Source organism: Ixodes scapularis, unplaced genomic scaffold, assembly GCF_016920785.2.
Source record: "Ixodes scapularis isolate PalLabHiFi unplaced genomic scaffold, ASM1692078v2 PGA_scaffold4__175_contigs__length_147842914, whole genome shotgun sequence".
Classification (NCBI taxonomy): Eukaryota; Metazoa; Arthropoda; class Arachnida; order Ixodida; family Ixodidae; genus Ixodes; species Ixodes scapularis.
The window spans coordinates 98,926,266-98,952,487 of NW_024609879.1; the positions used below are offsets into that span (position 1 = coordinate 98,926,266).

Below are 26,222 nucleotides of genomic sequence, written 5' to 3' on the forward strand. Positions count from 1 at the left end.
ATGACACCCACGTGTAAGGGAAGTTTTCACGTAGATGGTTGTGCAGAATGAACAGGAGGATGTCCTGGGGATCACTGCATCCAGTAGGCAACAGGCTGCATGGGTAGATCAGCTCTTCGCAGAGATCTGTACCGTCGATGGCTGCACTTCTTAGGTGTCTCAGTGCGTGGTCAAAGCCTTGGCACAGTTTAAGAAGTTCTGCTTTGTCGGGAAGTCGGGTGAGGTCCTAAAGGGACCTCCAGAGGCTCACGTGCTGCTCCATCTGCGTGAAGCGTTCTTCAATCGATATCTTTACGGTGCCAATCATCTGGTAGAAGAACTCTCGCTTGAATTTTGTCTCGACGTCATCAACCTCGTATTGGCACTCATAACTGAATTGGCGCTTTTTACGCCGCAGTCGAGGGGCCGATTCCATCACTCTGTCACCACCCATGCCCTCGGCAAGGCCGTTCGCAGTTGCCAGTGCAGTTTCGTACCCGACTTTGCAATAATTGTCGATGTAATCACTGCATGCTTTCAGCAGCTGGGTGGTTGCTACGTAAGGTCCGTGAGCTGCTCTGCAAGAGTTCGAGCTTCATGTCGGACGCCAGGGTATGCCTGCGCTGATTAGGCCACTCCTGCGCAACATTATAAATTTAGCGGTTTTCGGGATTCTTGCGGCGTGTTTCTGAATTTTGAGTTGGCAACGTTAATCGGCATTGCGAGTCCGGAGTCGTCACTGGTCGCTCACACACAAAAAAGAAAGAGCTGCGGATCCAAAGTTCTCTACACGTATTATTTTCAGTCGCGTTGAAGCCTCTGGGCACAGAGGCTCACCGGATGCCGAGGAGGCATTGGTTCGTTTCGCCTACTTCTAGAGGTTCCAGGGCGAGCGTTACCCAAAGCGCAGCTCGAATGCCGGGAAAAATTGGGTTCCATTGATCCTCGGTCAGACCTCCTGAGCGAAGGCATGCTTCAGCTCAGAATAACTTGGCAAAAGGGCAAAGCTTGTATTTTTTGCGAGCCAATCAGAGCCTCTGAGCTGAGCACGTGAAAACTAAGAGCAAAAATCCATTCCAATAGTATTTTGTCACGTGACACGTGACGTAATTCGCCCTCGAAAATGAGGGCCAATTACGGCCCTCATTTTTTTATATTTTAAAGTGGATTAAACTTGTTATAGCGTCAGGTGGTGCAGGTAAAGAGAAACAATTTATTTCCTTTTTTTTTAGCTCTCTCTTAGAAATTGAGTATTTTGTCACGTGACTCGCTCCGACACACTGATTTGCTCGCCGAGTAGCTAGGCGCCACCGCTTGGTAAGTATCGCTAAGAGTGCGGCATGCTGACTCCATCGCTTTTTGCGAGTCAGGTTTTGCTCCGCTCGTAATTTGAGTGCTGTGCGGAGGTGATCGCTTGCCTAGTCGTTCATGATTCATTCCATGACGCTTCGAATCTCACGGAGGAGAGGTTCTCTATAGTAAAACATCCGCAGGTGGCTGTCAGTCGATGGACGCCAGTTATAACAATAGCCTGTACCAGTGGCGTACGCAGGATTTCATTTCGCGGGGTCCGGACCAACGAGAGTAAAGGGCGACAAGGTAAAAAGAAAAGAAAGTCCAAGAGAAAATAAAAGCATGTTCATTTTTTTCTAATAACTATGCATTCTTCTATTAAGTAATTCAAATAAAGTTGTCACATTGGTTTTGGGATGATTATGATACATAGAAATGATGCCCCGGAAATTCCCCACCAGGAAGGCATTGTCATTTTACTTTTTTTATTTACAAGCCACGTCAAAAGAAGGCACCAGAGTAAGCAGAAAACAAGAATCATAAAAACAAATATTTAATGAAGCACGACTCCAATGCAGAAAGCCTCCAGTCATCGGGGCTGATAAAACAATGATGCATAAGTAGAAACGCGGAACATCTTGATGGATAAACGATAAGCACTGGAAAGCTTCTCCACCATAAATTACTCCCCTATGTTAACCTGATCTAACCAACAAAAATCTCACGTGATTTGTTCGCTGGTGTTGATTTCTAAGGTTTCCGAAGTCCGCTCACGAAAGAAAGTCAAGGAAGTCACACAACGCAACAAAGGGACGATCTAAAATGGTTTACACATTCACATATTGCACTTGGCTCTCGTCCTGAGGCAGCAGGTCGCACACTCGCGCCCCTATCTCGCGCGGTTCTCAAACTGCCGATGACAACTTCCGTACTCGAACCTTGAACCGCAAATCCCGCGTCTTTAGGCGCCTATAGACCGTTCCATTAGGGTCATAGCAGAGAGGGTAAAAGAGAAAAAAATGCACTCCCCCTCTCACCCCGCGTTCCCTCCGCTCCGCCGAGTGGGCTGTAGCTAGCGTCCGGCTGGCGTGCAAACTCTGTTTAAAATCGCGTCATTTTGGAACTTTCAAGCGCAGATGCGCAGATTTTGGTATGCCAGTTATTGTGTAATACTATGCTAGATAAAAAGACTCACAGGGTCCAATTTCGCTGTTACCTGCGTGCAAATAAAAAAACAAAAATAGGGAAAACTGTGTCAGATTGGCCGGTCTCTTTGGCGAAAAGAAAATCCGGTTGCTGTACCTTTTTTACTATACAAAAGTTCGTACTGGTGTAGGCCTTTAGCGATCATGAGTGGAAGTCTGAAATAATAAATAAAACGTGCTCTCCTGCTGCAATACAAGCAGTAGTTGAGGGTAGTACTGCCGGCTGACTCAACTGCTATTTAAGTAACGGAAAAAAGATATGCTAGTTGATCATTGAGCAAAATAGAACAACAGAGAGCTCTAGGCTGATTTTGGAGTAGCCACAACTATTCTAAGAACGCGAACCACTTCACAACGGCAGCCACGAGCGAGAGTTCGATGCTGGGTAGAGCCCGCCGATACAGCCCAAAGATGGAGAACGGCAACCTCCCGGTTTGTCGTCTGCTAGCGGAGTCTGGCGCGTGCCCTCTCTCTCGTTTTACCCCGCCGAACCCGCTGAACTTCCCGGATGTGTGGAGAGGGCGCTGCGGGCGAACAAAATGATGCCGCCCAGAGAGCGCTAAATGGAATGGTCTATATCACGGCCACTCGATTAGGACTCGTGCCTATATTCACTTTTCTAAGACTTTTCCCGCCATCCGAGGAGCCAATCAGATATCGCTCTTTTTAGACCATAGGGAGCCACGCGGTACAAAAAAAAAACACCTACAATACAAAATCCAATTAAGAAAGGACACTTGCATAGACCCCCGAAAACTAAAAACCTTCGCCCTAACTGTCGACCGTCAGCCGGACACCGCTTCAACTAAAAACCCCTCGTCGGGGTGCAAGAGCAGTACCGACGCTTCTTCTCAAAATAAAAAAAAAAGGCTACAAAACATCGAGGGGCCCCGCTGCGCTCGAGCGAGGCACAGCGCATGGTACGCACTAGGGATGCCGCGAACTTTTCTCGAATCGAAAGTTCGATGATCGAATCAAGCGGCTGCTTTTGTATGAATTTTGAGTGACGGGTTAATCTTCTATAATCTTCTAGGGGGACAATAGCGACTTCTGCGACACACAAAAGGGATTCTCGGGAAGAGGGGAGTTCCTCCTTCCCCCCTTCTCTCGTCGTGGCCGGAGACGAGACAACCTCCGTCACTAGCTGTCAAGGTTCCTAAACGAGCATTACAAACGAGGCGTTAGCGACATCCACCAGGTGCTCTTTGCTAATCGTTTAATTCGTTTTAAAATTCCTTTTCGAGACTTTTTTAACAAGATATTGGTATGTTCCATGTGATACTGCTCTTTTGAACACATATAGACCAAAAAATGAGCGCCGAACATTCGTTGTAGTATCCCTTTAAAGAAATAGATTCCCGAAGGAGCGAGGAAGGACGACGGGTTTTTGACAATTGTCGTTTGTGCCATATTTGAAGCGCGCTATAGCCGAAGATGTTTATGGTAAAGATGTTAAACTTTTTAAGAATGATCTATGTATAGCCTAGGTAAGTGCAGTCTTAAGATATGATTACTATTCTTCAAGACGAGTTTCGAAGAAATATCCAAACATTTATCTATGGGCAATTATGCCCTAAACTTGGTAATTTTTTTGGCCTACGTCGTTTGAGCTATCGCATTTAAATTAACACCAAAGACAGTACATATAATTACCATCTGCAGAATAAAAATTAATGTATATATTGTTATTTTCATGTTGAGGAATAAATTAACTCAGGGAAAAAGATTTCTAATATTGTTCAAACTCGGCACGTCATAAAATATATATATATATATTATTTTTTTATTTTTTCATTTCACGTTTTTGGGTCATGTTTCTTTTAGCCTGTACACATTTTTGTAGAAGAAACTTGTTTCGTGGTTCTGGGCCTGTGAATATGCGAGAATACAACACTTCCGGTAGATTCTTGAGTTTTTTTGTTTTTTTCTCCAGCTTTTTATTTTTTGCATTTATTGTCATGTTTATTTATTTATTAGTTCCTACCAAAGGCACAGTTATTTAGGTCGAAAAGACATAGCTTTGAACTTCCGAACCACCGAGCATGTGACGAGTGGCGCCTTCTGACAACGCGTTTTCTAACAATGACCATCTATGCGACCTTTTATTCAGTGAAGAGCGACATAGCTATACATATGCATAAATCATTTCAGATTAAAATAAGCTCGACCATGCCCTCTTTCCCCGCATTGTTTTCTTTAACAGTCCGAAATATCTGGGGGTGGAGGGGGGGAGAGAGAAAGAGAGAGGCTGGAGCCCTCCCCCCCCCCCCCCCCCCCCCCCCCCTTCCCCCCGTTTTTCCTCTTCCGACGCTATTGGTATGGTAGAACGCTCCTCAACCTCAAGTTCTGTCAGCTTCTGTGCTTTTTGCTCGGCGTTTCTTCCGTCTCGGAAAATAAACCTCCAAAGCAATCACAAACTAAAGAATTGTCAAGGTGCAGGCGAGCTGGTGTATGTTGATCATGATGCAAAATACCGAGACTGGGAATGAAATTCGAGAGAAATAGTGTAAGAAGAAAGAGAAAAGGGGGCAGGACAACGTCTCAAAATCAGTTGTGAGTTAGCGCCCGCGCTAAAAGATAATCGAAACCTTCGAACTTTTCGACTTTATGTAGAAAGAAATTCGAAATCGTCGAATTTATCGACCTTTATGTCTATAAGAATTCGAAACGTTCGAATTTTTCAATTTTCAGATCCAAAGAAATTCGAAACATTCGAATCTCTCGAATTTCAAGTTAGGGAGAGTTCGAAATCTTCGAATTTCTCCAACCTCAAGTAAAAAAATATTCGAAATAATCAAACCCCAACTTTTAGAAACCGTGAAAGCTTCGACCTTTTCGATTTCGAAACTCCACGATTTTTGAAAGTTGCGAATTTTTCGAATTCGAATCTCCGTACGGTCGAGAATATCGAAGCCTTTCGAATTTGAATATCAGTTCGGTTCGGAAATGTCGAAACCTTTCGAATCGAACCTCGGGTGGTTCGCGGCATCCCTAGTGCGCACCAAGAAACGGGGTCCTCGAGGAACAATTAAGACAGGGGACACGGCGGCCGCTCCATGTCGACGACAAACCAGCCCTGGCGGCTCCGCGAGAGGGACATATGGGGCACTCGCGAAACAATAAAAGTAAAAGTAAATAATAATACTTATAATAATTATAATACTTTATTCGCCTTGATTGGATAGGGTATCCCAGGCATGCTGGGGGCATAGCTGCCCATGCCGGGGAGGCTTGCAACCCAACCTGAGGACCCAGGAACTGCGCACACATGCGCAAGGTTATAGAGTTCAAGTTGAAGGCTAGTGCAGGCGCTGGGCAGCCTTTACCAGGGACAAGATATTGTCGTCTTCAGGGGGGAGAAATCGTGTGAGGTCCGGCGGTAACTGTTGCCACAAAGCAGCAGCACGTGGTAGCCATGAAGACTTGTGACGCTCAGTCCGCGTATGCAGCGGCTGCAGGCGGCCAGTGCGGTGACAGAGGCGGGGCGCATCAATAAGCAGCTGGTGGCTAGGGCTGAGAAGTCTGCAAAGGAGGCGCACGGAAGCGCCATGCATCCGGGAGGCAAGCGGTTGCCAAAACGCATGGTGAAGAAGAACAGCAGTCCTAATCTGACGATAGGGCAGGCGGCGGGCTCTAGGAGTGCTGCGGCTATAAAATGTGTATGCTGCACGTCGCTGGACACTGGCGAGGCACGACTGTAGGCGTACCGAATGGGGGAACCAGATTTCCGAACAGTACTCGAGTATGGGGAGAACGAGGGATGTGTAGAGGCTACGGAATGCATTTGGAGGCATGTTGAGCGAGGTGCGGGTAATGAAGCCCAGCATACGGCGAGACTTGGCGAGAGTGCGTTGGACGTGAGGAGAGAATGACAGGCGCCCATCAAACTCTACACCCAGGATGACACTTGAGGACACCCTGCGGATCTCCACTTGGCCAACAGTGAGCCGAGGAGGAGGTTGTCGAGGGCGACACAACCCAATTACAGTCATAGTCGTTGATTTTTGAGTGTTGATGGGCAGCTGGTGCTGCTGCGTCCACTGGTAGCACTGGTCGAGATCAGATTGGAGGGATGCATAGTCGGAAGGATTGCAGATTGGCTGCAAGAGTGAGATGTCATCTGCGTGGAGTATGGGGGTGCAGTGTAAAGAATCAGTGAGGCTGTCTATGAACATGGTAAAGAGTATGGGCCCAAGCACACTCCCCTGGGGTACACCAGCACGGACAACACTGGAAGCAGATTTGGCGCCACAGTAGACAACACGCTGCATTCTGTTATCCAGGAAAGATGCTAGCCAGGCGAGCACAGTGCCTGATATACCCTTGGCGTTAACGCTGGCCAGGAGAGAGGGGTGTGGAAGACGATCGAAGGCTCGAGAAAGGTCGAGCTGTACAAGCTCACAAGGTGTGCGGTTATCTAGGTGGGCACTCAGTGTGTGCACTAAGACACCCAGTGCAGTTTCACAGCTGCGGTTTTGGCGAAAGCCGTGTTGAGCAGGCGACAAAAGGTTGTTGTCGTCGAAATGGGAACGGATCTTCTTATTAAGGATACGCTCATCAGTGCGACAGACAATGGATGTAGACGCAATAGGACGGTAGGAAGACAGTAGACTCGCTTGGGCGCCATGGCCTTTGTAAACGGGTGTGACGTGGGCAAGCTTCCAGGCATCAGGGGGCCGTGCCCGTGTCAATAATGCGCTGAAACATGCGGCACAGAAGAGGAGCCATACTCTGTATTGTGCACTTGAGAATCAGTGGGTGGATGCCATCGGGGCCAGGGCCTTGGGAGGGATGTATGAGGGAGACAGCCTCAAGGACGTCCTCAGTACTCATGGTTAAAGTGGAGAGGCTGGGAGCCGAGGGAATTGCGGTAGTGGGGCTCAGGATAGGCTCAGGCGACACTGTGTATGTCGACCAGACCGACGAAAAATGGCAGTTGAAGGCTTCCGAGATGCAGGACGGTGAGGAAACCATGGTGTCATCAATGAGAAAACGTGGGCACTGCGACTGCTTGCGTTGAGAGTTCATGTAGCCCCAGAACAGTTTTGTTTCTCTAATCGCTCTTGCGGCAATGTCCTCAACAAACAACCGGTGAGCCACGCGAATCTGTTTTTGAGACTGCGCTGGAGTTGTTTGGCAGCCAGAAGGTCGTCGGCGTGGCAGGTTCTTTTCGCTCGGCGGAATAGCTTGTCTTTCTGTCGGGACAGGGTTATGAGCTCACGTGTAATCCAAGGAGCGTGGTGTCGGCGGCGGGAGCGCTTCTCAGGGACAGTGTCGGAGGTGAGGGCACACATTAGGGAAGTGTAGAGGTCATACATATCATTGATGGTGGGTTCAGAAAGCACAATGTCCCAAGGAGTGAGAGACACAAGTCGTTGGAGGTGCTGCATGTCACGTTTGGCGTAAGATCGAACCAGCCTGCTGTGTGGACCACGTGTTGGGAATGATGCAAACATGTCTAGAAGGATGGCTCGATGGTCAGAGGAACTAAGGCCAGGCGTCACGACACATCCACGGACAAGGGTGGGGTTGGAAACGAAGCAGAGGTCAAGGTAAGATGTGCTACCAGCGGGGGAAGTGTATGTCGGCTCGGTACAGAGTTGGGTGAACCCGTTAGTATCCATGATGTCGAGGAGAGAGTCCGATGTCAAGTCTTGGGGCGTAGGGGACAGGGGGTCGTGCCAATCAATGTGGGCATTGAAATCGCCAAGGACAAGAATGTTGTGGTACTTGCCGACCGCAGAGACCATACGCTCTACAGAGCGACAGAGCTGTTCGTAAGACTCTGAACGCACTGCCGTTGGGCAGTAAACGCAAGCCACAAGGTGTTTCTTCTTGTTGAAAGTAATTTCCACAAATAGAGCTTCAAGCTCGTCCGATTCGAGATCACAGAGCCGGTGGCACGGGAACGAGCTTGGTATGGCAAGCATGACGCCCCCACCACGGGACGAAGAACGATCCCTGCGAAACACAGTGTATAGGTCCAGGGGGATGATGTGGCTGTCAAGAATTTACGGATCCAGCCATGTCTCACAGAGCGCGAAGATGCTGCTGGGCATTGACGCCATGGTGGTCTGGAGCTCCGGTAACTTGTTCCGAATCGAACGGGCGTTCGAGAACCAAATCGCAGGGTTCTTCCTTCGTGAGGAGCCGGGGTTAGTCGGAGGTTCTCGTAAGTCCTCGGTCGCGGTCCTGGGTCACCATGTACATGGCGGGGTCCCGGGTGACTGCGGAGCCGCTGTCAGGAATAGCTCGTCGTCGATGGGGGGAAGCTGACACGCACCACAATACTACTTCTCAAGAGACGCGGAAAGGCGACGGTAAGCCGGCAGAGAAAGGAGCTCGCACTTCCGATGGACCCAACGGTCACACTTGTCACACTGTAGGGCAGTAGTGTTGTTGTGGACATCTCGGGCGCAACGGGGACACGAGTAAAGAAAGATATTCGTTAATTGATTATTTTCCAGTCATATTAGATAAAAGACGTTAAAACTACACACTTTTTTTTATTATTTTACTATGTCATAAATGGCATATTGCATTCCTTAAGCTTCCTTTTTTATTTCCTTTTTTTTTTTTTACAACTTCTCCACGAAGTTGTAAAGTCGGAAATTTCGGGGGGGGGGGGGGGGGGGGGGGGGGGGGGGGGGGGCGCGGCCTCTTCGCCCCCCCCCCCCCCCCCCCCCCCCCTGTGTACGCCACTGGCCCATACTTGGTTTCAGCTTTAGCTATAGGTCCGAGCGTGGCCGTTGTTATGAGCCGAAAGTCCAATCAAACTGCGCAAAAAGTGCAACGCCATGGCGTTCTCCGCTCTTGATACGACGAGCCGGCGGAGGAGCACGATCTGAAAGACCGCGAACACCAACGATTCCAACTGCGGAGAGCACGCCATAACGGTGTGCCTTTTTCGCCGTTAGATTGGCCCTTCGGCTCGTAACATCGGCCACGCTCGGTCCTAAGGTGAACCAAAGTAAAGTCGCTGGTTTTGCGCCCAAAATGCCAAAGAGCGAGCGCCATCAACTTTTTCTACATGTAGGGGGGGGGGGGGGGGGGGGGGGCACCCTCAGCGATCCGATCGTTTTTTGTTTTTGTTTTTATCCCCTCGAGATATGAGTCCTCCATGACCTGGCGGCCCTTTCGGCGCCCCCCTGTGAATGGCGCCCTGTGCGGCTGCACAGGTCGCCCACACCAAAGGTCGGCCCTGGCAACCAGTCGAAATTTGTCTCCCGGTAATGCATTCCTTTGGGAAAACGCAAATGCGTTTTTTCTTCTTGCTCGATTATATGTGTAAATATTGCTTCGTGGTGCGACAGAATAAAAAGTTGGGAACGTTTTACAATCGGATGTACAAAAAATGTGTCAGATAGAGTGTTTTTCTTTAGAATTTATGGCGTCAAACACTGCGCTAAAATAGCTCAATGCACATGTATAATACGTGTTGACGCTGCAGGGTGCTATTATAGGGCACGCATTTACGCGTATAGTCAATGCTATGAAGCACGCAGAGTGAATCAGCTTGACAAAACACCAAAAGGATGCCACTATATGCCAAATCAAACAATCAAAACAGACGACAAGAGCGAAGCATGGATTTATAGAACGAAGAACACGTACAGGATTAGTAACGAACTGTGCATGAATGATCACTCATAGCTTGTATTGATAGCTTTATTGGTCGACTGAAAGCTTGTATCGACATTTGATAGCTTGTATTGACATACCATGCTGTACAACACAGGCCCGGGATTCAATTATTGCTAATTTAAACATCGCTCATTAATAAAAAAGAACTCATTAACTAAATAGCATACACTTATATAATCTGAGTAACACTACATAGTACCCGTTACGATTAAAGAGACTACGCTGATTTATATTATTCCCTGGCGAAGAGAAAAATACTGGAAAAGTAGACTGCTAGCTCTCTGCTTCGATTTGCAACCGGAAGTCCCGTAGACACTAGCGCCAGCTGAGCCTCTAGCGTTTATTTTAATACCTCTATGGTCTTGGCCTGCGTTCTTAAGCTATGAGCGACAGCACCAATTTTATTTTTAATATTCGTCAACAATTTCATATCTTACGAAAGGTGTCGTCACCGCATTTCCTTATTTCAGTGTATGTAACAAAAAGAACAATAGAAACAAACGTTTCGGCAGGAGCAAACGACCAGTAGCGCGATATTCCCAGGTACGCAGATAGGTTAAACAAGTTTTTTTCTGATCTTCAGCATGTTCGCGACTAAATCTGTCGTTACTTATGGTCATACCTCGGCATTCTCACTCATGAGTGCGATCACTCACGATCACTCACGCTCACCATCAGATTTGGGGTGATCGTGAGTGAGGCCGCGAGTCTCGAAAAATTGTGATTGTGAGTGTGAGTGTGATCGTGAGGTACGTGAACTTATGAGTGTGAGTGTGAGCGTGAGTCCTGAGAACTGATGAGCGTGAGTCTGATCGCGAGTGTGATCGCGAGTTCTGAGAACTAATGAGTGTGAGTGAGAGTGTGAGCCCTACGAACTCATGAACGTGAGTTTGACCGTGAGTGTGATTGTTAGTTCTTAAAACTCTTGAGTGTGAGTGTGAGCTTGAGCGCCAAGTGAAGTACTCATGAGTGTGAGTTTTGAGGTCTCTTGAGTGTGATTGTGAGTTTCGAGGCTCATGAGCATGAGCCTGAATCAAGACGTGAGTCTTTGGGTGGATATGAGTCCGGTGATCGCATTAGTCTGCGTGATGGCGTGAGCCTGAGGACCATGGCCAAAATGAGTCCCGGTGAGCGCTGGTATATTCTTAGCTGGGTTGGTCACGTGAGCTCCCGGGCCGTCTTAGTGGGCGAGGAGACTCTCGCTTCGCAAGTACTGTGTGGGGTTCGGGCCTTCAGAGTTGGTTTGGGTGTCGCTCGCCTGCTCCTTCGCCATGTGAACGCGCCGGTTCCTGTGGAGGGCGGAGGAGGGGGGGGGGGGGGGGGTGCTTGTTCTTGCAGGCTCCTCCTTGCCAGCGCCCTCCGCAATGTCTCAACCAGCTTTAGAGGGCAGAGGGGGTATGAGGAAAGGGGGGGGGGGGGGGGGGGGGGGGGGGGGGGGGTCGCTTTCGTCTCTCCTCGGCGTTCGCTCTTCGCTTCACGGCAGACTGCGAGACGCCAACGGACTGACGGCGCCTCGAGGCGGCGCGGTAACGTCGGAGTTGGGGAGGCGCTCCAAACGGCTAGCGCTCCTCTCTCTGTGGCATAGAAAGGTTCGTGTGTATTTCGGTTCTTGTTGTCAAGTTGGTGTCAGTGGGCACAGAATTTTATGATTGCGTCAACTATAACGTTCGCACAGCTGCAATAAAATTAAATGACTCGCATGATCCTCATCAGCACCCGGAATTTCATTTCTCCGCGCACCTCAACGTACCTTTCGCAATGAGTCATCACTCAGGAAGTACGACAAAGGCGGTGTCATGATCGATCGAAGCTTTGAGTGAGGTCTTTCACAATGTGCGATATCGTGCTTTTAAGTGTTGTTTGGGGCAAGATGGCGCAAGTGCAGGACAGCCAGCCGGCAATGGCCAGGCGGCGCCACGAGAGTGCTGCATTCGGCGCCACAAGCGGAGGGGTCTCTCTTAATGGGTCGGCCAGTGGCTAGTCTGCCCGTCGGGCCGTGGCAAGCGGCGGCGAACCCGATTTCAGCAGTCCCCGTGTGCACCATGTCCCTTTTTATTTTATGCGGTTTTTTAAGACCATCGGGAGCCTTGATAGGTCCAAGTGTTGAAAGCATAATCTGAAGCTGTCATTTGGACACCTGTTTGAACTGTCTTCGTGCGCTTGCGGCGTCGCTCTATATTAGGGAGTTTTCGTAGACCGCGTTGCCCCCTCCGCTAAGCGTTCCGCAACGAAGAAGTTGCCACTGCGCCTGCGCGCCGATAGCCTTGACTGTGGAGTTCCCGCTATCGTAGCGGGTTGCGGAGGGCCTTGCGGGACGGCGAAAACGATCTACGAAAACTCCCTATTAATCGCCGCCCGATCGGTCTGTGATTCGCTCGTCTCCCAGGAAGTGACACAACGCAAAGAGAAGGCAGCGAGTAGGTTCACTGTACTTCCCGGTTGCCCGTCTTCGAGAGCCCGCAGCCCGGACCCGCCGACCCTAGTTGTCGCCCGTCGTTTATAGCTGACAGTCGGAGTCCGTGTCCACGCCTGCGGATCGTCCTTCCCACGCACTGCGTACGCTAGCTGTTCCGGGCTATCACAGCTAGAGTTTCGCTGGAGAACCACTCCTGGACCGCCATGGACTAGGCCGTTAAGGCCAGGCTCGCCGTTTCCGCCGGTCCTGATCCGAAGCTCGCTGGTGGAACGCTCCTGGGACCGACATGGGCCGGACCAGCCAGAACGGCTCTATCGTTCCTGCCCGGCCCCAGCCTCGTGCAGAACGCTCTTCCTCTTTCCTCGCCGGCTGGCCCCCGCTCGCGCCTCGCTCGACCGTCCTCTTCTTCTCCCGGCGCCCCCACGACACTAGAATAAAATGTGGGTAATTAGAACCAAACTCTCCGTGCTAGAGAACAGTGGACAAGTCTGGCGACAGGATATGAGAAGGATATTTACGCTTCGCATGAGCTTTTCCCAGAAAAAAGTGAGCATCCTGTTTTCCACATGCCGTCACATTTGTTACCAGACTCAGCATTAAATTTGGTAGCCAAAACAAACAAAAATTTGTTCTACGAAAATCCACTATTTAAAAACTTGCATGCTTAAAAGGTTTTGGTTGCAACCGCGCGTGCCGAACGGCGCGCGCGGTCGCAACCAAATGCACGCCTACAACTACGAGTACCGGAACAGGTCGAAGGGCATCTCGCTTGAAGACCTGATCGCCTGATTCTCGACGTCAAAGCGAAGCAACAATCGGCCCAATTTTTCCTACTGTATTTCTCTAAATGGTTGTCTCAGAGACTCGTAAAAAAACTAGTATAAATACGTTATTTTGCAAAAGGAGTCTGTCAGACCACTTTCCAAGCCTGCACATCTATTTTCGTTCACTTCAACAATTAATGTAAAATTCACTTACTTGATGCATCGCACTCCAGTAATCCACTTTGTCGCCATGTCGCTTCCCAAGATCTTAAAGGGAAGCGGTAAAGTCTGGCGCTTGGGTCACCTGCACGACCGTGGCAGTCTTTCACGCAGCAGTAGCGGCGTTTATTTTTGGGGAAAACTCTAGGCTTAGGGGAGATGTCACAGGAACCCGGAAAGGTCATAGAGACGTGAAGTTGAGACTTAATTTTATGAAAAAACAGTTCCAAAAAGGCTCACGCCGATCCAAAATGCCACGTTCACACGTGGTTTCTAAATGCGCCCGCCCACAGTCCTCGCGACCCAGGCCGTCCTGGACTATTCAAGTTGTTTTATTTTTCAGTCGCTAGATGGCGCAACGTGTCGTGCCAACTTCCAAGCTGCATTGCTGGTTGCCTATGGGCACACTTAGCAAACTGTGGAAGCTACGACTCAGTGGGCCAATTAGAGCGTCGAATTGAGACAGGTGGCATCTAGAATGGACGCCTGTGAGACGCTGCCATGTGTCTTACTCCAATAAATCTACTGGCTCATCGGGATTCGCAGAATTCGCCGTGTGCCGTGTGCCTTAGCTGACGGAGGCCCGCAGTGGCCGCAACGTCGCGGCGCCTGCCCCACGGCCGGGTTGCCGGCGCGCCGGCTGGACGCGACTCCGAGGCGCCAATTGCCCGGGCTTCTCGGGCTTCGTGCGTGACGCTGTGCTCCCCTTGGCCGTTGTTTATTCATGTTTCTGTTTTACGTTGTTATGGTCTAATGCATAGGTGCTCAGAGTGAGGCAAGAATTTCTTGTAAAACAAAAATAATATATCTGATAACCAACTTTTTACAATTCAATTCTGAAACACTTCTTATCGTTGGAAGGGATATGACACATATCGCGATGATTCAAGCCCGTAATGAATTTTTACAATGGTGTAGCGGACGGCAAGATTGATCAGCGGTTCGTTGAAGTGCGCTACTGCGTTGAATGAACACTTGTTAACCGAGCGACAGAGAATCTGTCTCGAACCGATGGTTACAGAAAGGCCGCGAATTTGATAATTATGCAACATAAATTATAATATATCTTGTGAATTTGCAACTAAATGTCCGGAGAAACCGTTTGTCATCATTTCCGCGAGTTATGAAAAAAAAAAACACTCAACTTCAATTTCCCGAATGTGCTGCTAATTTCCGGGAACTTAATGCGCGAAATAATGCTAAATATTGCATTTAAAAAAACCGCCAAGTTCGATTTTGATATGGGGCGGACATTGTGCCCGGGAAGACACCTTCGATATTTTATTTTACAATTAGAATAGGATTCAGGCAATGTTGACAGAGTCATAACCTGTAGTGACGCTTGTGTGCCGAACAAATCACTTAATACCCCGCCAGTATTCGTACCCGTGGCGACACCTCGAAAAGGCGAGGAGACCGATTTTCCGTGACGTTCAAGCGTACCATCAGAGTAGGCTCGTAAAGGCCGGTTCACACATCTGCCTTCCGAGCTACAGGAAAGACAGAAACGACACGAGCGACATGACACCGGGACAACCGTGACACATGATTGCTTGACAAAGCTGCTCATTGCATTATCTGCCACGCTCTGTAATACGAACATAATCGTCCCCTTTGTCATGTCGTTCGTGTTGTTTTTGTCGTTTCTGTCGCTCGAAACGCAGATTTGTGAACCGGGCTTGGGATAATAGACCGACCTCATCGCCAGTTTCGCAATGCCTCCTCTGTCGCAATGAATTGCGGGAACTGTGATCTTTCCGCACGAGGGTAAACGCCACGGTGGTGCACGAGACGAGCCGTCTCGTGGACTACCGCTGCCTCCTGTGAAGTACAACTATGGCTGCGTCACGCACGCTCTTGACGGTTGGTGAGATCGGTCTATTAGCGGCGAGATGTTTTGGTGGCGCCCTCCTATGGTTCCCCCTTGTGACGTCATCACCTTGCGAACAACAAGTTCGATGGTGTTTGTAAATGGCATGGTGGAAGCCTGAAATCATTGCGCTCTCAAAGCAACACTGCCAACACCGTCGAAATTAAAGTTCTTTCATTCCTCTTATTTACGTCGATGGTATACCCTTTCCGACGTCATAGTCAGCTTTTGGACCAATCGTGGAAGGCCGACCACAGCGACGCTTTCGGTCGCGCACGTCGCCAATTGGTCAAGCCCAACGTTGGTCAAAGCGAACGGCGAGCTCTCGTTTTCTTTCTTTGTCGGGGGGTGTTTACAGGTATTGCGTTTTCCTGGTTGATAACAATAAACTATTGATATGTTGGGCCTGAAATATTCGCTACAGTACACACGGATAAGCACTATATAAATAGGATTACGCTTCCAGCGAGAGCTCGCGCACGTAGAAGCGGTCAGCTGCCCTATGGCAAAGAAGACGACGTAGGCGATTGAGGAGTTTCAGCGACGATGTCACCGCCCTGGCGGCCGGTCGCCGAAAGAGAAAGAGGGGGATAGGTTAGCTGGGCGTTGGCTTTGTGTAAATGCGTTGGCCACGAGCGTAGGCTTATAAACTTCAGCAGCAAGAATATTACGCGGCTCTAGTGTTCCGGTACGAGCAACAGAGCTGACACGATCTGTTACGACTAGCTACGACCACCCGCCGCAGCGATGCAGGCGTCAAAGGAGCGCAACCGCAGTCAGTCGCCGTCGCCCGACGCAGATCGTTTGGCATTCAGGGCTTTCCGCCCATGATTCTTCGCTTGTACTTGGAACCAAGTTTTATTTCCTGTGCTTGTGTATGTGCTCAGTGGTTGGATATGGACCTCATAGAGCAGTTCTTCAGACTCAACAGCGACTCAAAGTTGACGGCGGAGAGGCTTGCAGCAACGCTTTCGTTTGGTGCACGGGTGTGGCGATACACGGGTAAAATTTAAGATAGCTGCTAGCATGGCGGGCCATAGTCGCTTTATGTTGACACGATATTAAGTTTAAGTACTCCGTGCAAAGGCGAATCTATCGCGTTTCTAATCCACCTTTGTTTTTGTTGTTGTTTTTATCACGCACGACCGACTACTGAGCAAATGCTTCTGTACCGATCACGGAGTGAATGTCTTCGGCCTTACATTGCGGAACGCCCAATAAAAAGTAATGTTCGTTCGGCGAGAAAACTTCCCTTTCGAGGATCCTCCTTTGATTGATTGATAATTTCTCCCGTATCTAGGTGCCTTAATCAACACGATCGATTAAGTTTGCTTTCCTAGTTAGGACATTTTGCTGCTACTCGCGGCACTAATTCTTGGCACGATGTATGCCACTGGTGGTATTGTGAACTGGTTTACTTCCAAAGCTAAAAGTGTAACAGGTGGGACCATTCAGTTTGTTAAAAATGTGATGATATGGGAATTTCGTCTACAGCATAAGCTTTCCAGATCTAGAATGGATGTGCTGGTGGCTACAGCCTCAAGGTTTTTAATGGACCAAATGGGTGGTTACACGGCGATAATGCGGTGGAAAACTGCCCATTGACTCGGTGAGTTTTGATTGTGACCATTGGTGTGCTGTTGGCAAATTAGGTAATGGCAGACCTTTTCCCTGACCATCTGGCTTTAAGGAACATCGTGTCTAGATGTGCTTAAATATGTTTATTTCAAGGTTCAGTTGACCCCTCTGCATCATTACAGGAAGGCAGTCTCAAGCCGCAACAAACAGTGGTGAATATACAATGCATTATAACAGGCAGTGTCGAGGCGTTTAGTCCGCAGAAGCCAATTTGAACCTAAAATGATTTTTTTTAGATAGTTGCATTTGGTGTATACTCCGCAGGGCCTGGTTTCGGTGACCAGTGCATAGTCCACCAAGCTGGTGCGTTGTGTCTTCGTGCTTTTTTTCCTGGGTGGCATTTTCTTCGCAAGTTCTTCGGCGAATGCTATTGAGCCTGAAGAACTGCTCTTGAGGCCCATATCCAGCCACTGAGCGCAGACACAAGCACAGAAAATAACACTTGGTTCCAAGTACAAACGAAGCACCTGGGCGGAAAGCCGTGAATGTCAAACGAGCAGCGTCGGGTGACGGCGACTGACTGCGATGCACCCCTTCGACGCCTGCATCGCTGCGGTGTGTGGTCGTAACTAGTCGTAGCGAGATGATCTTCACTTCAAGCAAGAAATCTTGCCATACCCTAGTCATGATATGGGTGCAAGTGTTCGACGACGTGGGCTCTCTCACGTTGGTGCAGTTGTCATCAAGAAAGGTACATATCAACAATGTTTGGCGTTTGAGGCTGAAACTATGACGCATACTTTATCTAAACCTAAATTTATCGGTCTGCGGCTACAAACATTTTCGTTGACGTTGCTTAGATGATGTAACCATTCAGGCCTCGCATTAAATGGTGTTGCGAACTCTTCGGTTGTGTATGAAAACCTATTTTTGCCCTAATAAAATACATTTTCAAAAGGGCACGTGCCTTCTGCTGATGCATATCTTTCAATTTACAATGCAGAGGCAAAAGAAAATTAACTGTGTACATCTACCACTTAGCATAAGCACCTTTTGCCATTCATTCTTGAGCACACTCAAATATCAGCTTAGGTTGATCTTGTTTCAGAAGCTTTGCCCTCTTTTGCAAAAAGAAAAAAAAAGTTAAAAAAGCTTTACCTTTGTTCTCTTTCTGGCATTTAATACAGATTTGTTTATTTTGCAGATCGCACACAGCAGATATCACCGTGGTACATACAACTCGAACGGCCGATGAGACTATTGCTATTACAATAAAGCTTTCCACAAGAGCCAAAAGGAGGCTTGTAGGGGTGCGCAAGCACATCGAAATGAGATTGGCGCTTCCGGGGCTTGTTTACATTATGCATAAAAACAGGACGATCGGCGACCAGCTGATCGCAATATAACACCAAGGATACCGATGTTTCCATACATAAAACGCAGGATAAAGACCTCAGTCGTCCCTTGTATGCTGTAGCTGTCATACTTTCCATCCAACCGCTTCTTAGCACTATTGACTAGAACAACCGAAGAGTTCGCAAAACCGTTTAATGCGAGGCCTGAATGGTTACTTCATCTAAGCAACGTCAACGAATATGTTTGTAGCCGCAGACCGATAAGTTTAGTTTTAGATAAAGTACGCGTCATAGTTTCAACGCGCCAACATTGTTGATGTGCACCTTTCTTTGGACCCAAGTACATTCGGTTCAACTTGATGACAGCTGCACCAGCGTGAGAGCTCACATCGAATACTTGCACACATATCTTGACTATGGCAAGATTGCTTGCCTTCGACTGGCTTGAACACTTCATTTGTAGCATCACGGTAGGTCTTGGTTGAAGCGATGATCGTCTCGCACACGTAAACAAACAGAACAGCACGCTTTGTTTAATTTATACGCTACCGATCTACGGGCACCGCAAATCTATCCCCCTCTTTTCCGCCATGTTGGATCGATCGGAGTGCCCCCTATATTCGCTCAAACTCCTTATGCTCCGACTCTATAACAATGCAAACACCTCGTTCATTGGACTTTTAAAGACTACCGAAACCGACAGATTAACCTCTACGTCACTACCTATTTCGGAACACTTGCAAAACGTCAGTTTTGGAATTTCGCGTGCATTACTGGGCACAAAATAAGCCTCACATGACGCTACAAAAAATGAGCGGTATACTAAGCCACCACTGCGTCGAGAAAAACTCCTTTTAGAAAAAGTTTGGAATGATTCAGCATCTCGCGAGCGTCAAGTGTGGACGCGGCCAAAAGCACGACAGAAAGCAACAATTACGTCCAACCGTCTGGCTGCCGAGCTCCGAGCCTCAGTTTCCCCCCCCCCCCCCCCCTATAGGGCACGCTCTTTTCGTAAACCAATATCCGCTAGACAGGCCGAGCACGCGGCCAAACGGTCATACGTGTGCAAAAGGCCGCCGCGCCGCACGCACCCCTCCAGCAACGTAAGCGACGTAAGCGCACAGCCAACACCACGCACAGCACACTGCACTGCATGCGTACAAAGAGTGAGGAGCATTTGCGCTTGCGCCACCTGCGCCCTATCCGAAGCGGACACCGTAGTGCGCTGCGAACACGCGAAGAACGCATGACGTCAAGGAGCCAACGCCGCGTCGATGAAAGAGAGAGAAAGAGAAATGTCGTTAGACGTACGAGTAAAACAAAACGAACGAAAAAAGTGGCGACGAAATGTAATATGGTGGCTGAGTAAGAAGCTCTGTCGAGCATCGAATGTCGAAGAAACGATTTTCGGATGACACATCGATGAAACGAATGTTGAAGAAACGATCTGCTGATGAAACATCGCAGTGTCGATGAAACAATCTGTCTATGAAACCTTGTTCGACGAACTGATTGCCCATTATAAAACTGCGTGTCAAGAATGACGCGGCTTGCCACATGAAAAGTGGCGCGCCCTACATGATCGAGAGCGCGACAAAGAGCCACATGGGGACGGCCGCAAACCCCCAAACCACTCCAAACCAAACCAAGCAAAGTCATGCCAAAGTCAAACCAATCCAAACGAAATCAATTCAAGGACGGCTGCATGTATCAAGATAATGAATGCTGACAGTATTTTATAAAGGCCGAGGTGACTGAAAAACAATGCCAGCCGATGATTCTCCTTAAATCGCAGCCTACTCCGGCAAGCACGGTCGATCAACAAAATCAGAAGCAACTAAAGTGAGATTTGGAGAAGAAAACTCGGCCACCGCGGCCTCTGTTCATAGAATAGCATACGACTGACAGACACCACTGTCAACAGGAATTATGGTGAGATTTCAAACCGTCGTCACGTGCAACCACCCTACCTAATATAACCGTTCCCCCCCCCCCCCTCCCACACACAAAAAAAAAATATGGGTCGATGCCCATATGTTTACTGTATATACATTCTGCATAAACTTCCGTAGAAGTACCTGTGGGTGGCACAAAAAAAGAAACGGAGGTGATATATGTAGTAATTGTTTATCTGTGTACAAATGAGCGAGGTATGCACAGCGAGGCGATGTTCTAATCACTGCGACATTGTCTGTGTAACCTGTCGGAAGGCGCGTTTCTGTTTTCCCGCCGCCCTTGTCAGCAGGCGAAAGTTAAACACACCCACTTTAGTCAGCTTGCATTTAGTTTCTTTCGTAATTCATCCAGGTTTACGAAATTTGGTAGAAATTTGCGGAGCAGAAACATTAACATAGTACATTTCTTTCAAATTGGATTAGTGGCTCAGAAGTTTCCCCGCCGCACGACTCACGCGAAGACAAACCAAAGGCTTGAGAGAAACAAAAGAAAAGCACAAAGAAAGCAACCGGCAAGCGTGATGACCTGTGAGTGTGAGGACCTGTGAGTGTGATGAGCGTGAAGAACTGTGTGAGGACCGTGAGGAGCTGTGAGAGTGAGGACCTGTGAGTGTAATGAGCATGATGACCTGTAACAGTGAGGACCGTGAGGAGCTGAGAGTGTGAGTGCCGTGAGGACCGTGATGACCTGTGAGTATGAGGACCGTGAGGACCTATCTGTGAGTGTGATGACCTGTGAGTGTGAGGACCGTGAAGAACTGTGAGTGTGATGTCCTGTGAGTCTGATGATTCGTGATGACCTGTGAGCGTGATGACCGTGATGATCTGTGAGCGTGACGACCGTGATGATGACGGCGAGTGAGTTTTGGTTTTGCGTTGAGCCGTGAGGGTGAGTCCGGGTGATGATCCTATTTTGAATAAATCGTGATCGTGAGTGGGTGTGAGTTCTGATTGAGGAAAAAATAGTGATCGTGAGTTTGAGTGAGGACAGCTTAAAATGCCGACCTATGCTTATGGTAGTGTTTGGAGTAAAACAACAAACTTGTCCCGATCATTCTGATAAACCCGGAGAACACAAACTCTGTTGCACACGTGTTGAGCGCGCGTTATGAACTTTTATGATTGGTTACGGAATATTTTGATTGGTTTCAGATAAGTTGCACGTGCGTCACACTCATCTTCTGCCTTTGGTTGTCACAACGTTTAAGTCTACGTAACTGTTTTAGGACTTGTGACTTCGCGGGCTCATGAGAGGAGCTACGCATAGTCATGCGGAATCCAGTTGCTTGCGGCTGAAGTCTCCTACTACCTCAGATACCTTGAGTCATAAATAGTCCGCATGCTTTTATTATTTTTTTTTTGACGTTCGACTTTCACTTGTGGCGCCGAGCAAAGGTATAAGATTGCTGACCGAATGATCTGGGTTTTGATACTTGCTGTGCTACTTGGTAAATCTTGCTCGGCGTCCATCTTTTAAAAAAAAGCATAGTGCCATATAGGCCCTATTATGGGTGTGTGTATGATTTTAAACGCTCTGTATGCTTTCGCCTTCCCTGTGTCGGGACATGTTTGAACTATGTTGTCCGGGACATTGTGTCACGGCTTTTTGTCAAGGCCCGTTCACACTCTTGCAACCGAGTACGACCGACAGAGACCAGACCGGTTTTCAAGCCTCTTGCGACCTCTTAGGACCGGATGCACAGCAGCGGAGCTGGTCCTAAGAGGGCGCAAAAGGCTTAAAAACCGGTCTGGTCTCTTTCGGTCGTACTCGGTTGCAGGAGTGTGAACAGGCCTTTACCCTGAAGCGTAAAGGCCCATTCACACTCTTGCAACCGAGTACGACCTAGAGAAACAAGACCGGTTTTTAAGCCTCTTGCGATCTTTTAGGACTAGCTCCGCTGCATCGCATCCGGTCCTTAGAAGTCGCAAAAGGCTTAAAAACCGGTCCGGTCTCTTTCAGTGTTACTCGGTCACAAGAGTGTGAACGGCGGCGCTTAACGCTTTTAGTGTGAAATATGGCCATAAAACAATTCCCATCTTAAAAAAAAAATAAAAAAAATTTTAAAAATTGGCATCTATAAACCGTCACTCAATGTACACTAATTATGAAGGATAAAAATTTGCAAATGCCAATGTTTTCCTCCACGTTCATTACTCTCCGTTGCGAACAAAAGCAATAATCAGCTAATACAAAAGTGCCTGCATGGCGTCTGGGAAAAATAACATTGGTATTTAAAAGTCATTAACTGTTTCTTACGGAACCCCATAACCTCAGACTTCTCCCGTCCGTCCGCGTATTTCCACGCTAAATTTAGCAGGGAAATTAGATTGCTGTGTTTTATTCGCCCATTAAAGGATGCGTAGCTGTTGTTGTTGTTGTTGTTTTATTTTTATTTTTTTTTCGAGAAAAATATACTACTTAAAGGATATCCTCAAGTTGAATGGAAAGAACAAAGACCTAAAAGCAAATGCTTTGATAATTTTATGTAGTCACGAGACGGTAATGTGTTTCGGACATTTCTTAGGCAACCATGGAAAAACGCGAACTGCGATATACCCAAGATTATCAATAGCAATCGGTTTCGCCAACACTATATCTCGACTTATAGATAGTGTGTCTCTTGCATGGTGCGCTTAATACTGGTAAAATATTGTGAACTTGAGAAACTTCCCTGATGATTTTCACACTTTATTCGGTAGACATTAGTCATTAAGAGCTTTTGTGCATAAGAAATATAACTCCCCGCGCTTATAATGTTGACGACAGTGATGCATTGTTCCGTAGCCAAGCGCTTTCTCAGAACCTAAGCATACAAAAACAGCAGGACTCTGATGAGTCTGGAATGGCGAACTAGGAAAGAGAGGTGCAGCGATCCCTCGCTTCTCACGGCCAACAAGAGCGGTCCATGAGAATATATAAACAATATCTCGTTTTGGCCAAAGTGCAAGAACCCCTCCACGCTAAGATTTTTATGCTAGTCTTAGTTGCAACAATTCATATTTCCATTTACCGGACTTATATGCATGGTGCACACTGAGTGAAGGGCTATGGGTAAAGTACCCAGCACCTCCACCAGAACATACAATGACAGCTGAGCATGGCCTGGAACTTTCGAGAATAATAAATAATAAGAAAAGACAGGACTGGAACAAGCATCCGTGACAATATAACAAAACTGACAGAAGAGAGACTACCCTGACCACTAAAGAAGCTTTTAGTGGCCTTCTGTCCGAATAAATCCTCTCCTTCGGGGTTCGGCGACTGCCGTGGACGAGCTGAACTGAAATGGATGTGGGACCACTTTTCTGGTCACGAGCCGCTACGGACTGTCGTCGCAAAGTAACGTGAACGGTTGACTTGGGTAAGTAACACGCGCAATGAAATGTCCATACGGCTTGCAATTCGCGTAACGAGTGATGATGAAACCTTTGTGTCGACGAAGCGTGCGCAAGACCAGCGGAATCAATACGAACTGCAACACCTGTGCTCCGTGAAAGTGCTCGTCTACGCCGGAAAAATTTTGGAAGCAGCACAGCATCATTTAACACGGCACGGGAACTACCAGCTTTAAGGTGCGCCGCAAAACCAAAGTGAGCCTTCGGTCATTTGAACGAAGCTGCACCACGATTGCACACTGCCAAGCTCGACTCACGCAATTTCCGTCGCTGTTTATATTGCACACGCTTCACTGCAGACCTCGAATATTCCGATGGTCAACGAGAGCACAGAAACGTAGCCTTAAATTTTATCCTACCGGTATCCGAATCAATCCGAGGTCCGAGCAACGTAGGGCAGATTGTCTCTTCCGTGGCCATATCCGCGTCGGTCACCAGCGAAATGCACACCGTTCCTCCGTATTTTCACCTTATACCTACGACAGACACCACGCTGAACTCTGAAGTCGCTTTCGACCGGCCTCATATGACGGTTTCCGCGTTTTGAAATCAACTCGCCGAGACAAACGACAACCAACAAAGCATCCAACAAGCCCCGGCCCAGCTGGGGCCAGCCCCTGCATGGGCGCTGCCATCTTTCCTGTGACGTCACGTATTTGGTTTGGTCATGTGACGAGTGGTCAAATTTGCGTACGATGGCAGCTGCCTTATGGGGGTCACTTTCGAGTGCAGACCGGACCCTCGGTTTATCGCTCTAAGCCCCCTACCTCGTTCTATTATACACACATGTAGACACATTACGCATACTACAAGCATCAGCTGAGCATAAATTGAGCGTGCACATGCATCGCACATACAAACATCAATACAACAGCACACTAACCCGATCACTACTCCCGAACTCGGCGTTTCCGTCTTTTATACTGGTCGTTTGAACGTACGGAATTTCTCGGTGACTCCCTAAGCAATAAAAAATATTCCCAACATGTTGATTTTATTCCAGCAATGTCATACATCTGAGATTATTTATAATGGCTCAGGGGATGAATCTCTTATTAAAAACAAAACGCTCGATCATACCGTAATTATTTTAAAGCCAATAAATCGAGCCGCTCCAATGCGATTCCAAGCCATGAGTTTGTTTCCCCGCACGACCCTTCACGGCCAGTATTTATATTGTAGTGTTTGTTTTTCTATTTGTGTTGTTCGCGCACGGCTGCAATTGCCGTCTTGAATTAATCTATGTATAACGGATATTCACTCAGCTGGAAGTGATGCTTCACAGGCAGAGAAATCGCTTTTCGATCAACTTGAATGCAGTCAAAGCCACGATTTGCGGCAGGTGTTAAGCGTACGGAGCTACGCCGTGGCGAGCTCGAAAACTTCTTGCGCTCATCCCAGCGCACCACTTAGAGGGCAGTTTCTCCAGAAACCGTAGTATATTTAAACAGCAAAATAAAGGATAGTTTCTTTTTTTTCGATTTTACCCGTCTTTTTTTTTTTTTTTGTGTGGTAAAATTTTACTGTAAATATACGTACTTTCCGTCATAATCTCGAACTGCTAGGTCTTTCCCCCAAAGCGCAATCGCTCTCGGGGACCGACAGTCACACTGGCCGCTGTACGATAGGAGCTTACCGTTCAGACCAACGTTGCAACATGACTATTCGCACCTCGATCGACTGCACTTAATTCCTCAAGCGGTCTTGAACTCTTTAATGTGAAGCGGAATATCAACCTGCGACACCCCGCCCCCTCCGATCACGGCCCGACCAGCGGCATCAATGCCCGACAGTTTACGTCATCTCATCTGATGTGTTCGCGTATCACCCAAGGTACCTTGTATCACCACTGATACGCGAACACACGGTCACATCGGCGATAATTCCAGTCTTCTGTTCACTCGAGCACTATATAGCTCCTACAAAGCAGAGTAGCGCAATCCTTTAATCCGCGTGTTTCGCCGACAACATGACCGACAGAGCAGCTCGGCGCGAGTCACGTGGTACTCAGGGTTCCAGGAGGCGGCCCGCCCTATGGGAGAACACATGTAGATCGACTCAACACGGCTGATTAAAAAATAAACGCCAAGTTCACACTTTTCAAAACTAGTCTGTCGTGAAGTTGGTAAAACAATAAACACTTTATCAAAGTTGTAATATTATTGGATGCGTGTGAAAATTTTGCGAAGGCAATTTCCAAGCAATGGCGTTTGAAGCAGACGATTGTTTGACGCAGCGGAGATGGACTTTATGGATTGGCCGGAGCGGGTCACGTGAACGGTGTGACGTCGCCGCGTCGTCTGCTGCATGATGCTGTTCAGGCAATGTTTAAAAAAAAAATTAAGTTATTTCATGGCGCACAACTTAGCGCAAATTATTGTAAACTATTCCCTTATTGTATCAAAAACTATTGTCGTTCCATAGATCGCCAAAATAATCAGGAAGCAGCGATTTACTCCCGTTCCCCATGCATTTGTGGCCGGAGTTGGAACCCCCGAGCGTTCGCCGCTAGTCGCCGAGAGACGGCGTTCTAGATTGCGGTACTCTG

The 26,222-nt window shown here is 48.1% G+C and overlaps 1 pseudogene; it reads right to left on the reverse strand.

The window, feature by feature from the left end:
- Positions 1 to 226: 226 nt before the first annotated feature.
- On the reverse strand, positions 227 to 8,407 carry LOC115322582 (annotated as a pseudogene).
- Positions 8,408 to 26,222: the final 17,815 nt, after the last annotated feature.